This window comes from Mesocricetus auratus, unplaced genomic scaffold (assembly GCF_017639785.1).
Source record: "Mesocricetus auratus isolate SY011 unplaced genomic scaffold, BCM_Maur_2.0 Super-Scaffold_6730, whole genome shotgun sequence".
Taxonomy (NCBI): Eukaryota; Metazoa; Chordata; class Mammalia; order Rodentia; family Cricetidae; genus Mesocricetus; species Mesocricetus auratus.
The window spans coordinates 108,656,127-108,671,968 of NW_024429184.1; the positions used below are offsets into that span (position 1 = coordinate 108,656,127).

The window sequence follows — 15,842 nt, forward strand, 5'->3', positions numbered from 1 at the left end:
GAGTTAAAATAAAACCTTTGTTGTTGTTGTTGTTTCAAGGGAAGTTCTCACTGTGAAGCTCTGGCTGGCCTGGAATTCACTATGTAGATCAGACTGGCCTCAAATTCACAGAGATTCATCTACCTCTACCTCTGCCTCTGCCTCTGCCTCTGCCTCTGCCTCTGCCTCTGCCTCTGCCTCTGCCTCTGCCTCTGCCTCTGCCTCTGCCTCTGCCTCTGCCTCTGCCTCTCTGCCTCTGCCTCTCAAGCGCTGGGAGTAAATGCGTGTGCCACCACTGTGCCCAGCTTCCTTTAAGTTGTTTTTCTCAGATATCTTGTCACAACAATAGAAAACTAACACACCTAGTGACATTGTAGTTATATCATTTTGCATTGTATTTCTTATGCTTAAAAAATGATGCTACGGGGGGGGGGCTGGAGAGTTGACTCAGAGGTTAAGAGCACAGGCTACTCTTCCAGAGGTCCTGAGTTCAATTCCTATCACCCACATTGTAGCTCACAACTATCTATAATGGGATCTGGTGCCTTCTTCTGGCCTGAAGGGATACATGCGGGAGGAATGATGTATACATAATAAATAAATAAATCTTTTTAAAAAAAGTGATGCTGGTAAAACTACACTTAACTCTTCTGCCAGCAGCATATACAATTGTATATGGCACACGTTGCTTGATGGCAGGAAGCACCCTTGCTATGAGTTTTGTATGCATTTTACTTCACTGTACATTCTGTGATGTTTGCACAGGGACATCAGAATGCACAGACAGAGCAAAACTCTTGCTTCTATTGATGGTTTATTTGATTTGGTTACAAAAGCAATTTTCTTCATTCGAAAAAACTACAAAAACGCCCACATCATCCTAAAATCAAAACTCAAGGCTGCTTGTTCAGTAGCATGTCCTTTTTGGGAAGACTCCCATGTGGCAATAGAAGATGCTGGGTCTTGGATAACCTCATGACTCCACAGATGTCAGGTCACTCATTAGTAAGAGGTGTGAAAACACTATTACTGTGTTTCTCAAATGTTATTGCGTATGGAAATGACCAGCGGGGCATGTAAGAACAGAGGTAACCTAGCCACACCTCCCATGGATATTTGACTCTCTAGGGCTCAGGAGTTTGCCTCTCCTAGCTCCCAAGTGCTGCGGAGACAACCAGAATAGTAACCACACTTGGAGAACCATTTATTCAATGGAAAAGGCATGCTCCCCATTTCTACCTGTTGAACCCACCCACCGTGTGTTGCACAATCCTCATCTCAAGGCTGGTCTTTGAACACTCGGACATCAGTTTGTGGTGGCCAGCTTCCAGTCCCCTCTTCCGTGCAGAGAGCGTTTGCTTCCTGCATCTCTGACCCTGGAACCCAGCAGTCTCAGGCTGTTTCCGAAGTCATGTTGTAAGCCCCCTCTGTCTTAGTGGGCCACCTTGACATTCCTTTGGCCTTCTCCCTGCACCCATGCGTCTTCCTCCCCCTGCACCAACCACCCCAGCTCTGCTGTCACCTGATTTCCTCTAGAAATTAATCCATAAAACGCCAACGTAGTTGAGCTTCATTGAAATAGTGTTTAAAATAAATGAGAGTTTTCCGTAGAGGCTAAAGGGAAACTTGTTCGATCGTGTTTTAAGGCAGGGCTGTGTGAAGTGATAGTGGCTGAATGGGAAAAACTGACAGCACAATAAGTCATTGGTGATTTAATTAGCACTTGGCTTCACTTGCACAAAGGCATATTGTTTTTGACATAGTCAGTCAATGTATTTGTTTTCTCTTGCTATGTGGATCTCACATAGCAAGACTGCTACAAAATACTCCTTTACTCCCCTGATTGACATCAGCCTCAAACTTTGTGGACTGTAATGATGCCAATTTGTTCTTTCCAGCTCTGTTGGTGCAAGTTTGGCTGGAGTTTCAGAAGATTGAGATCAATGTCAGCTTGCTTCATTCTCCTCTAAGGGCACCAGTGAGGAAGACTCTGTTTCTAGCCTCACCTATGTTGTTCACAGAATTTAGTTCCTTGTGTCTATAGGAGGCCCCACATTGTTGCTGTCAGCTGGATGCCAGTTTCTACTCCTCAAGGCCATTCCTTCTTACAGGCCTTCTTCCAACATAGTATCAGAGTCCTTTGATGTTGGCAGGGACACCTCCTTCGAGGTTAATTCCTCTTATGCTTTTACTGATCTCTGTTGTCTCCAGGTGGAGAAAACTCTACTTTCATAGGCTCATTAAATTAGCTAGACAAGGTAGACCTATCTAGCTAATCTTAATTTGCCGTAGAACAATAGATAGCACATTCACAGATTACACTTGACACTTGCACTTGAAAGAGGAATAACTATAAGGCTAAGAGTTACTGGGGTATGGTTTTGACTGCTATAGTTTAGTCCTAGGCCCCAGGGACCCATAAACTGTCGACACATAAAATATGTATTTACTCCAAAAGATTCACAAATATTCTTTTCCTGCCATGGCAACACTTCAAAGTCCAAAATCTTACCTAAATACCACCAGCTCAAAAACACAAAGCACTATCTGTATTGGGTCCAGATGAGGTCTCTGGAAGGAAGGAATTCCAGGCAGATTTCATCTCTGTTCACAGACCTATAGCCCTGGAAAGATAAGCTACCTGTCCCATACCTTTGACGTACCATAATGAAAGTGGAATAGGATAAAAAACCAAACAAACAAGGTTACATGGGATGGAGAGATAGTTTAGTGCGTAAGAGCCCTAGCTACGCTTCCAAAGGACCCAGGTTTGATTCCCAGCACCCACATTGTGGTTCAAATTTATCTATTAACTCAAATTCCAGGGGATCCAATGCCTTCTTCTAGCCTCTGAAAGCACCAGACACATAAGCGAATACACAATCAAACCTGTCGGCAGAATACAACACAAAATAAGCAAATTAAAAAACACATGACAAAACAAGGTTACGGATAAATTTTCCCGTCTAGCTCAATGTGCGTATCCAGCTAGGCCGGTTCCATTAGGCTTTGAAGATGGAGACTGCAGTAATTCTCCTTGACTCTGCTTCATCTATTAGACTGTTGGCTTTTCCCATAGAAGTGTATGATCTGCCCAGGGAGGGGTGCAGCCCACAGTTGCCGTATCTTGAGGACCCATAGCAGGAATGCATGGTACTGTGGCAAAGACACAATATAAATCAACATTTATGAAGTCAGTGAAACAGCGCCTCATTTTTTAAGCATGACAACGTCAGCCACCATATGCCACATTATGAATAAGTCCCTTGGTCGTTTCCCCAGTAGTGATTTCATACCCATGGCTCCCTGAGGTCTGGAACATTTAATGGTGATGGTGATCTAATAGATAATTATATCAATAAACAAGTATGAGGAAAATCAGAGAACCAAGAAACATATCTAAAATGAATGTTATAAACAAAGCATTTCTTTTTTTTTGTACCAAACCGTTTATTAATTTTGCTGTGTCATAACCAGCAGTAGCTCTGCTCTGCTCCCGAACTCCGCACATATAGAAAATGCCAGGCCCCAGGTGGTCCGTAGGCATGGTGATCAGCTGATGAATGAAATGAGCTACAGAAGGCTGGTGGCTCACAAAGGTTACTTAGGTGGTAAGGCTGATCCACTGTCCAGCCAGAGATGCTGGGGGCAGGGATGCAGCAACCATCCCAGCCCCTTAGTCACTCATATTGCCGGAGGGAGAAGAATGGTACAGAGCCCAGCTTCTCTCTATCCTTAAGCTAGGCCAGCTCCACCAGGCTCACACACTCTACCGCCTCAGCCTGCAGCTGGCCCAGCAGCTCACAGGCAGTGGGCATGGCTCCTCCAGGGGTCAGGAGATCATCCACGACAACCACTTTCTGCCCGGGTTCTAAGGCATCTCTCTGGATTTCCAGATCAGCCTTGCCATACTCCAGAGCATAGGAGGCAGACACTGTGGGGCCCGGCAGTTTCTCGCACTTCCGGATGAGCACACAGCCCAGGCCCAGCTCCTGAGCCAGAGAGCGGCCAAACAAGAAACCCCTGGAGTCTAGGCCTGCGATGTAGTCGATCTTGTCGCCATGCGTGGACTTCAGGTGACTGGCCAGGAGGCGGATAAAAGCTCAGAAGGAGTCGTGGTCCTTCTGGAGAGGCGAGATATCCCTAAACAGCACCCCGGGGATGGGGAAGTCGGGGAAACCGTGGATGCGCTGCGCCGATTCCTCCAAAGCTGCGTGCACGAGAAAGGCCAAAGCATTTCTTTGAGGTTTCTCTAGAATACTCAGTCTTAGTAACAAGAAAAAAGTCTACAAAACTCTCAATTGCATTTGTTAGTCAGTTTCTAACAAGAGAAACGAGAGATTTCCCAAGACCTAATCAAGGTCCAGTGCCCAGCACATAAGAGCCATCTGGGAGATTTTAAATCATTCAGCCTTGGAGAGCATACCCACGCAAGGCTATCCTGAATGGGACCCGTGGGAAAGATCATGGGGAAGATTGACATGGATGGAGTGGAGAGACTGTCTTTAACAAACTGTAGCAGATGGGCAAAGGGAAGGACCAGCCAGCACGGAAACTCTGGACAAACTTACGTATCTGATTGTGATTCAGGAACAGCCTTTCAGATCTCCGAGCAGAGGCAGCGGAGGGTTAATATTGTTGGAACAGCAAGCCAGATGTAACCTTGGCAATAGAGTAGTAAATGGACCAGACCAGGATAATAGCAAGGAGAGGAGAAGGGGAGAAATTACAGGATAATATGGACACTTTGTTCTTCACACATTAGAACAATGGTTCTGGCCTGCTGTCAGCACAGAGTGTTCTCTGAGGGCATTTGTGAATAGCAATCATGGGTTTGTGCTGATGTGGTCTCCATTTCCTGTTCAGACTTGCTTGTGAGCAAAGGCAAAGATTATAGTGGGCTATCATTACAGTTACCACCTTGGATCGGGCTGTGTACAAATCCAGCGTGTGGCAGGAAAGACACACACATTTAGCTGGCACATCCAGAATAAGGATGTTGGAGTTTGGCCTTATTAGATAATTACATAGCTGCGACATATTGAGTGCCTACCGTGTGTAAAACACTGTGCTTTATGAATGTTATCTTACTTAGGTCTCAAGGCAGTCTTCTGATAACTGGACTTTTGACCTCATCCTAAAGGTGAGGAAATGGGGTGTCTGAGAGATACTGTCTTCCTGAGAACAATCAGCAGGCAAGCTGTGGTTGTCTCTGTGCTTTCTCGTGACTTTTCCGTTGAAGGGAGTTTGCTGGCTGGGGATGTAGCTCAGTTGGTAGAGTATTGCTCTCCCTGCATGTGGGAAGCTTTGGGTTTGATCCCCAGAATCTCATTAGTCAGCTATGGTGGTACAAACCCGTTATTCCAGCACTGGGCGGGGGCGGGGGGGGGGTGTAGAAGCAAGACCATGAGAGGCTGCTGCATAGTAGCAAGTTGGAGGCCATACGACCTGTTTCAATGAAATAAATTAATATAATAAAATAGTTTGTCTATTGATGTCTGTTGTCATAATGACCTTAGGGGGGCATGGAGAGAGAGAGATCGACTGGACTTTTTGTGGGTAATAGACCTGTGTCAGACTGAGCTTTCTGTATACATAGCTTGTGCTGTGTATCATCTGGCCTGATGCAAACGCAGGAGTCATAGCAATACAAAAACACAGCCGGACACAATTAGACCTAGATAGCACATGATATTAGTAATAAAAGGGCTGTTAGAAGTGTCTTTTTCTTCAGAAGACTTCATTCTCAATATTCTATGATTGTGCAAATTCTCTTAGTGAAGAGAAAATGTACTTCATGAAGAGAACTTAGAAGCTCTTGTAAAAGTTCTTTTTCTAGTTTTCTCTGTCCTGTCTGAAGAACACACAGGATAACGGCAGAAATTCAGCAAAAGTTGTGGCACATGCCTTTAATCCCAGCACTCTGGAGGCCAGCCTGGTCTACAGAATGAGTTCCAGGCCAGACTTCAAAGCAATACAAAAAAACAAAAAAACAAAAAAAAAAAAAAAGAAAGGAAGGAAGGAAGGGTGATCTTGTTGGAGGGAGAATGTCACTGGCAGTGGGTTTTGAAGTTTCAAATCCTCACATCACTCCCAGTTTGTTCTTTTCTTCCTGCTTTCCTTTTAAGAGCTCTCAGCTGGGCCATGGCACATACCTTTAAATTCCAACACCTGGGAGGCAGAGGCAGGTAGATCTCTGTGAGTTCAAGGCTAACTTGGTCTATAGTGCAAGTTCCAGGACAGCCAAGGCTACACAGAGAAACCTGTCTGGGGATGGGGGGTGGGGGTGGGGGCATGTGAGCTCTCAGCTTTCAGCTCTGGTCTCTATACCTGCTTCCATGCTTCCCTTAATCAATGATGACCATAGATTTATCTGTCTGGTGCAATAAGCACAAGTAAATCCTCACTTCTCTAAACTGCCCTGGTCTTGGTGTTTTATCACACAGTGGAAACCCCCAACTAAGATATAAGTCATGGCCATAGTGAGGAGCACAGGGCTGTGAGGATAGGCCAGGAGATACACCAGATCTTTAGGATGGGGCAAACATTCCAGTAGAGCCCTGTGGTGGCATGGTTAGCTAGGGCTGAGCCATGAAGAACCACACATGGGAAAGCCTGACACTGGAGCAGAGTGTATCGCTAGCATGCAGATGAGGAGACATGGAGAAGGAGAGAGAAAACATCAAAAGTGGGAAGCAGCTTTAATCTGAAGCACCACACACCGAAATAACCGGATGGGGAAAGAATCAGTTCTCAGCCATGACAGCGAGAGTGTGAGGACTGACCTCCACATCCCAGCATCCACACCAACCTCCATCGCATGGCAGCCTTGCGCCCCAGCACTGAGGAGGAGGTAGGAGGTCTCTGGGCCACGTTGGCTAGCTAGACCAGCCAAATGGTGATCTCTGGGTTCATCAGGAGACCCTGACTCAGTGAAATAAAGTAGAGCATAATCTTGGAAGACACTTGACATCTGTAAGTATTCACACCATGGGAACGCATACATGCGAACACCACGAACACACACACACACACATACATACACACACACATACACACACATACTCACACACACATACTCACACGCACACACATACACACACACATACACATACTCACATATACATACACACACATACACACACACATACACATACACACACGCACACACATACATACACACACACATACATACACACACACACACACACATACTCTCACACACACACACGCTCACATACATACACACATATACACACACACATACATACACACTCACACACACGCACACTCGCGCACACACAGTGGTGGTTACCATCATCATGATTATTACCATTGTAGCATGTTGGTGATGGAATGGTTGAATCTGAAGATTATTGACAGGAGGTTGTAAACAGCAAAAGTGGGGCTTCACCGTTTTGCCCCCCACCGATGGAGGTGGCCATAGCTGTAGATAGTAGAGAATCTACTGGAGACTCCGGCTCTCAACCTAAATCTTCTCATGCCAAGGTAAGACTTATAAGCTCTTACCAAAGAAGTGTCTCTAATTCTATCAAGTCCTATAAGTGACTCCAATAGCGACAATAAGAGTTCCAAGAAAATTGAAGCCAACTTAGGAGCCACACTTTAGGCAAGGTTACACTTCCACTGACCCATTTACCCCTCCAGGAGAGGTTTCTAAAAACTGGGCCTTTCTTTCCCTTCCTAGCCATGGCAGCGGGGCACTGTTCAAAGTACTGGACTTCCCCAGCATGTCTATTATTTCCCTGGCGACAGTGGCAGCCGCATGCTGTCCCAGGAATAGTGGGTGGGGATTTCACATTGTGGTAACACAGGGATCCAAGCTGGTGATTTTGCTAAGACAAACACACCCTGAGAATTGCTGTTTATTCTTGTATCAAGATGAAGAACTGCAACAGGCAGGGCTCTTCTGATCAGGACAAACAGGCTTCCACTGCCAGAACCTGCTGCATACACACTGGATTAGTTGGGTGTGTACCTTATTGTTTTTGTCTCATTTTTATTTTCTGAGATCTAATAAGGGCAAATTACATTTTTAAACTCTCTGCTCAAAAGCAAGCTTTGAGGTCTATAGAAGTCTTGTGATCTGGTGGCCGTGGAGCCCATGGCTTAGCTGGGCAGATTCCAGCACTGCGCCTGCTCACTCCGGGTAAAGTCAGAAGTTGACTTGTGCATGATGCTGTCAAGACTAGCAGAAGCCAGGTCTGCCCTGCCCTGCCACTCAGGCTCAGGTGAACCCCTAAAACGTTTCATGACCAGCCTGCTTCAAAAACTCTGCCTTCGATTTCCACTATTTCCCTGGTGCATAGTATTATCCAGTCAGAGTAGCATCTTTTCAGCTCTGTGGGTTTCATTTTTGTTGTGGTTATTTGTGTGTGTGTGTGTGTTTGGTTGTTTGTTTGAGATAGGCTCTCGTGTAGTCAAGAATGGTTTCAAACTATATAGCTAAGGATGGCCTTGAGGTCCTGATCCACCTGACTCCACCTCCCCGTGCTGGATTCCGGATGTGTGCTAATACACATGCATGCCCGGTTTCTTTAAATTCTTAACAGCCAATCCCTGTCTTGCCTTGGAGCGTTTCTCTACTTCTTCTTATCTTTTCTTTGTCAGTGAAAACATCCACTTGCCCTTCAGTTTTGCTTAGTCACCATTGCCTCTTGAAGTCTTCTTCCTCTACCCTTTGCCCAACCCACATACAATGCTTCAAATGTCCCAGGAGAACATGTGTAACATGATCTTGCTCACACACACTACATTCCCAGCCTGGGTGATACACAGAGTCAGCAATCAGCATCCACTGACAGGATGAAGTTGGGTGAGGTAGCACAGGGCTGTAATCACGGCTACTCAGCAGGCTGAAGTAAGAGGATCACAAATTCAAGGCCTTCCTAGAACACAGAAGAGGTTCAAGTTTCGTCTGGGCAACTTACTGATCTCCTGCCTTAAAATCAATGTAAAAGGAAGACTGGGATTGCAACCCAGTAGTAGAATACTTGCCTGCTACGTGCAAGGCATTGGGTTCCATTCTTAACAACACACACACACACACACACACACACACACACACTCACTTACTCACTCACACACAGAGAGAGACAGAGACAGAGACAGAGAGAGACAGAGAGGGGGGATAGCTGACTGGATAAGTGAATGAACAGATAGATGGATGCATGGATGCCTGAATTCCATTACTAATCAATCAGAGGGCTATTTTTAATAGGGACTCAAAAGATGAGGGGATTTTCTAATTCTTAGATTAGATGTCTGAAGGCTATGGAAAAGTGCTTACTATTTGGAATAGCAATAAAAACTGATTTAATGAAAATGAATCGTAGCAACCTGATTGAGCCAAGCCTGTGAAGGATGGATGTCCAGCAGCCCTTAGTTTTACATCATCTAGCCTTCTCCTGAGGATGGGATGTGGGCTTCTCAAAGGGAGGCCCCTCAGGACCACTTTACAGACCTCTGCAATGTCACCCTTCAGATGGCTTCTTGAGGGGCTGCAAAAAGAGTGCATTCAAAATTGACTCTCCAAATAGGAATTGCGAATCAAGGCTGGATTGGAAGTATGAGAGGCTACTCTGGGCAGGAAGCAAGGCCGAGACTTGGCATGAAGCCTCCTTTCTAACCGTGTAGCGGAGAACAATGCCAGTGAAAGGACCGGACAGGAGCCATTCTTATCAAAAGGCATAACAGCCTCGGTCAGAAAACAATGGGCAAGGGATTTTCCAGTCAGAAATGTTGGGAGTTCAAAAAAGTGTTCATGCTTGGCTTCAGCAAGAAAGTCAAGAGGAAGTTCCCTACTATTAGGGTTGAGGTCAGGCCTGGGGTAGGAGTAAACTATTCTGCAACAACAGGAGAAAGAAGCCAGAAGCAGGTAGAAAAGAAAGAGACCCTGCTGAAGTCTGAAAAGTGGTAAGCAGCAAAACATGCTGGCCCTGTGTAGAAAGAATCCAAGTTGGAGTGGGAGACACAGAGTCAGTGAATACAGTCTCTAGATCAGCGGTTCTCAACCTGTGGTTTGCGACCCCTCGGAGGTCAGATGAACCTTTCATAGGGGTCACCTAAGACCACTGGTGACCACAGATATGTACGTTATGACTCAGAACAGTGGCAAAGTTGCAGTTATGAAGTAGCAAGGGACATTATTTTATGGTTCAGGGTCACCACCACATGAGGAACTGTTGTAAAGGGTCACAGCAGTGGGAAGGTTGAGAACCACACTGGTCCAGATGCTCAGGAAGTCGGAGGGATTGGGGATGAGATGGAGCTGACCCTGGGCTAGAATCATCTTACAGAATTCCACACCAGGGATGTCATAGATTCCATTGAGAGGAGCGATGGCAGGGTGATCCTAGAGCTGCCAGCACCTGGGGCACTGAAGGAGTTCTGGAATTTGGGGTAGTCATCTTGTAGAGGGCACAGCACCAGTAATGATTCACCCCAACCACATGGTAGGAAGAAGGCTTTCAAGCTGAGTTTTGAGGAGGTGGCTAGGAGCTCCTGTGTGTGTGGGCATTGTATTAGTGGTGTGTGGGAAGATAGCTCTGTTTCTCTTGTTTTGTTTCTTTTCTACTTTGCTTGCCTTTGCTTTTCTCGGTGCTGGAGATGGCACCCAGGGCTTTGCCCACGTTCGGCAAGTGTTCTCCCACTGAGTGTATCTTCAGTCTGGGCAAGCAACTTTGAAATTAAGTATAGAATTGGAGAAGGATGTAAAAACGACGAAGTTGCATTTCGCAAGGCAAATGATTTAGAAGGCTGGAAAGAAGCCCCAGAGGGTCACTCGAGCATTTAGGGACAGGTAACAGGGCCTCTGCAGCAGGCACTCTCTCCAGCGTCCTAGACTTGCCCAAGACTCGGGCAGGGGAGGCAGTGTGTATTCACTGCTCTGTGTAGGACCTGATAGACTACTGGGTGACAAGAGGTCTCACTCTTCTCTAACGGTCTATTTGCAACTGATAGTAAAGTGGTCCCATCTGACATCCATCTGGGTGGTGGTAGAAAACTCATGACTAGTGTCTCATCAGGCCATAAGCTAATAAACCCACTGTCTCAGTCACTGTTGTACTGCTGAGAAGAGGCACCATGACCGAGGCAACTCTTACAAGAGAAAGCATTTAATTGGGGGTTTGCTTTCAGTTTCAGAGGCTTAGTCCATTATAATGGTGGGGAGGGTGGTGGCAGGCTTGGCAGGGGAAGTGATTGAGAGCTACATCCTCATCCACGGGCAGAGAAAGTGAGGCTGGGTCTGGCATGAGCTGTAGAAACTTTAAAGTCCACGCTCGGTGACACACTTCCTCCAACAGGCCCACGTGGCCTAATCCTTCTAATCCTTCTAATCCTTCTAATCCTATTGAACAGACACACTACGTGGTGACTAACCCTTGGAAAACGTGAGCCAACAGGGGACATTCTTATTCAAACCACCACCCTCACTCATGGGCAACCTCACAACATTGGTGGGGTAGTCATCGGGCCCTAAACTCTGAAGGCAGAATAGAGAACTCCAGCAGCCATGGAGTTTCTGTCCTTCTCACAACATTGGTGGGGTAGTCATCGGGCCCTAAACTCTGAAGGCAGAACAGAGAACTCCAGCAGCCATGGAGTTTCTGTCCTTCTCACAACATTGGTGGGGTAGTCATCGGGCCCTAAACTCTGAAGGCAGAACAGAGAACTCCAGCAGCCATGGAGTTTCTGTCCTTCTCACCAGGCACCAACTTAGTAAGAAGGAATCATGACTGGCACTCGCAGCAACCAATCAAGGAACTGGGATTCACAGAAGCGCTGTCTCTTTAGAAAATCAGGGGCAGCGAGTGCTCTTACAGAGGCCGTGGGCCCCAAACTTAGCAGGCATAAGAATCATTTCTAGAATCTATTAAAAATGGACACTTAAACAAGTTTTACTTTAATAAAACAAAGCTATTAAAATGCACATTCAGAACTGGGGGATATGAATTTCCAGGGAGCAGCAATGCCAAGGCCAAAGGAAGCAGAGATAGGGTTTTGACCTTGTGAGGACTGGGCAAAACTTTGGAAAAGCGATCATGAGGCGTTTGTGAGAGATGTGGTCAGTCAGACTGCTTAGCAAACGAGAGCTGACGAACAGAAGCAAGACTGGGCAATTTCTGAGACTATATTGCCAGCCAGAATGGAGCCGAGGCTATGGAGTTACCGGTAAAGTTGGAGCCAGCCCTCATGGGCTAGGCATTCACACAGGCGTGGAGGGCCAGTCAGGGTCACGGCCAGAGATCACAGGAGGAGGACAGACTGAGGCTCAAGCTGTAGCCAAGGTCAGCAACACCCGGAAATCTTTTCCAGCAGTTCCTAGTCTGGAAGGAGTCTGATACTGATAGTAGCTTTGTATCTGGGAGCGGCTCTGGCCGGCTCTCCTCCTCAACCTCCACTACTCCCCCGCTTCACTAGGCAACTCCTTTAAGTTGTAACGAGTCTTAAGAACAGACCCCCCTGGCACTGAGTGCATCCTCAGCCCTCTGAAGGCTGCACACTCTTGGAGCAAGCTGGGCTGAAGTTGGAGCTAATTCTCAAGACATTTTAGATTCTCCCTCACTGTTTACTCCTAGGGAGCTAGAGTTGGTGCTATGACAACCTTGGGCAAGAAAGGGTACTTTTATAATGACACAAGATTTCTACCCCATCCTAAGGAGAAAGTGATAGAGTCCGCGCCAAGAGAAACGATCAGACTCTGGTTACCTGTTTTTTCTTATATCATTCAGAGATTTGGAGACAAAACTGAAATATGAAAGGGGAACCCAGAATTCTCACTTCTAAAAGAATCCTGCCCTGCACATATCTATAGTTTTAAGGTAATCTGGGGCTTATGAGCTCTTTAATCAGACTGCACTCCTAAAAACTGCAAGAGAACATCAGCAAGGAGAGAATGGGAATATTGGTTAAGCTGCAGAGAGAAGAGATGGGTTACTGGAGTGTACTTGAGGGCGGGGAGTCAGGGCCTTGATGCATGCAGACGAAGAAGACATAGAGAAGGGGCCACCTCAGGGGTTCTCTTGCTCTCTGCTTTCAGAACTGTGTTTCTCTACTTCTCCTCCAGCCTGGGTCTGTCTGTTCCTGCTGGTTGTTTAAGGGTTAACCATCACCTCCTTCTCAGGTTTGACACAGTATGGTTAGAAGCTTTGTACTGTGGGCTCTCACTGTTGTTTATATTTTGCATTGGCGCTCTCTCTCTCTCTCTCTCTCTCTCTCTCTCTCTCTCTGTCTGTCTGTCTGTCTGTCTGATTGTCTCTGTCTCTCTCTCTCTTTATCATTTTGAGACAGGGTCTCACTATGCAGTTCTGACTGTCCTGGAACTCATTATGTAGACCAGGCTGGCCTCAAACTCACAGGGATTTTATTGCCTCTGCCTCCCGAGTGCTGGGATTAAAGGCGTGCATACTACGGCTGGCTTGCACTGGTTTGTTTATAGCTAGAAGGAGCCCACAATCAGTTCTCACCCAGCTTTCCGCCTCCCCACTCCTAGCTCCATGGATCAAGGCCAGGGCCTCATGCATACCCCCGTAACTAACTGTTCTATCACTAAACTTACCCCAAGCCTTCAAATTACTAATTACTTGAAATCAGGAAAGTAGGCTTCTTTGATGATCTCCAAAATTGGTCTGTTGCCCAGTTAGTTACTAAGAACTAGAGATATTTGTGATTCATCTGTCCTGTCCCCAAATTATACCTAGTTAACAAAGTTTACTAGTACTGTGAAGATTGCTTAATTAAGGCTTCTAGTTCAAACAAAAGCTGCCAGGGGCTTCAAATAATTGAAAATTCTCAGAATAATGTAGAAGAAATATGCTACCAATTACAGATCACATAGGCACCCCCCCCCAAACCGAAATCAAAAGGATGACCAAGTGAATTTGAGAAACCTGCTTGTATCATTTTGCATATACATGCTAGGAAGAATGAAAACAAAACAAAAACATCAAGTGAAGTCCTTGAGGTTCTTACGTTCCAGAGTAATGCATCACTTTATCATTAAAAAAAAAGATTCTCAGGGAGTAAAAGGTATGCCTGTCTTTTTTATTTTTTGTTTATTTGGGAGACAGGGTTTCTCTGTATTGTTTTGGAAGCTGTCCTGGAACTCTCTCTGTAGACCAGGCTGGCCTTGAACTCAGAGATTCACCTGCCTCTGTCTCCCAAGTGCTGGGATTAATGGCATGTGCCACCAATGCTATTGCAAAAGAGCTGGGAAATGAACTAGCAAGATGCATTGAATGCATTTCTCTACCAGCACATGGGTTTTAGGAAAGAGTACAGACATACATTGAAGGTCCAGAAATCTGAATTGGCCTTAAAATTAAGAGTCTGACTATCTTTTAAGAATCCTATGGAGGAGCAGGGCCATTAATCCCAACACTTGGGGGGCAGAAGCCAATGGATCTCTGAGTTCAAGGCCATTCTGGTCTACAGAAAGAGTTCTAGGATGTTGAGGGCTACACACAGAGAAACCCTGCCTGGAAACCTCCCCTTGCTCCCCAAAATAGGATTCCTATGGAGGACACACACTCAGACCAATAACTATTTAAACTTTTACATCATCTTATTGTATGCTTATTTTACATCATCTTATAAGAGAGAACCATTTCATGAAGTTAGACTTCATTGGTTCAAGAATACGAAGCTGTGACCTGTCCTCCTAATTTTTATAGGTGAATCATCTGTCTTAGATTGTCTTCTTAGTACTATTAATCATACTTGCTTTGTTTTTGAGACAGGGTCTTGTTCTGTAGTTGGCCGGCCTCGAATTTGCTGTGGAGATCAGACTGGCCTTGAATTCAACAGAAACCAACCTGTGTCTGCTTCCCCAGTGCTGCGATTAAACACAAGCACCACCAAGCTGGGCTAACTTCACACTTGAGGATCTGATGGTGAGTATACATACTGATTTCCTTGGCCAGTGTGTCCCTCTTCAAAATTATTTAAGACGGTAAAAACGAGGTGAGACGTGAAGGCAAATGGATCAGGAGTTCAAGGTCATTTCAGCTATGTGGGGCTCTGGTTTTACACGAGCACACAGACTTCTCACCTGGCCCCCTACACACACACACACAGACTTCTCACCTGGCCCCCTACACACACACACACACAGACTTCTCACCTGGCCCCCTGCGCGCGCACAGTGTCTTCTCACCTGGCCCCCTGCGTGCGCACACACACGCACTCACACACGCAGATTTCTCACCTAGCCCCCTGCATACATACATGTGCACACACACATAGATTTCTCACCTGGCCCCCTACACACACACACACAGACTTCTCACCTGGCCCTCTAAACACACACGCGCGCACGCGCGCGCACACACACACACACACACACACACAGTGTCTTCTCACCTGGCCCCCTGCGCGCGCACACACACGCACTCACACACGCAGATTTCTCACCTAGCCCCCTGCATACACACACGTGCACACACACATAGATTTCTCACCTGGCCCCCTACACACACACATGCACACACGCACGCACATATACACACATGCGCACACACACACAGACTTCTCACCTGGCCCCCTGCACACACACACACGTGCACGCACACACACACGCACACGTGCACGCACACACACATGCACACACGCACGCACATATACACACATGCGCACACACACACAGACTTCTCACCTGGCCCTCTGCACACACACACACGCACACACACACACACGCGCACGCACACACACACACACACACACACACACACAGACTTCTCACCTGGCCCCCTACAGCCAGAGGCATCTGGACTTAACCTGGCCATGACGGGGAGCGGTGGGAAAAAACGAGAGGAAGAGAGGGCAAGCCGAGAGAGAAGCAA

At 46.5% G+C, this 15,842-nt stretch overlaps 1 pseudogene; it reads right to left on the reverse strand.

Annotated features, from left to right (window-relative positions):
• Positions 1–3,659: 3,659 nt before the first annotated feature.
• LOC101828442 lies at positions 3,660–6,796 on the reverse strand (annotated as a pseudogene).
• Positions 6,797–15,842: the final 9,046 nt, after the last annotated feature.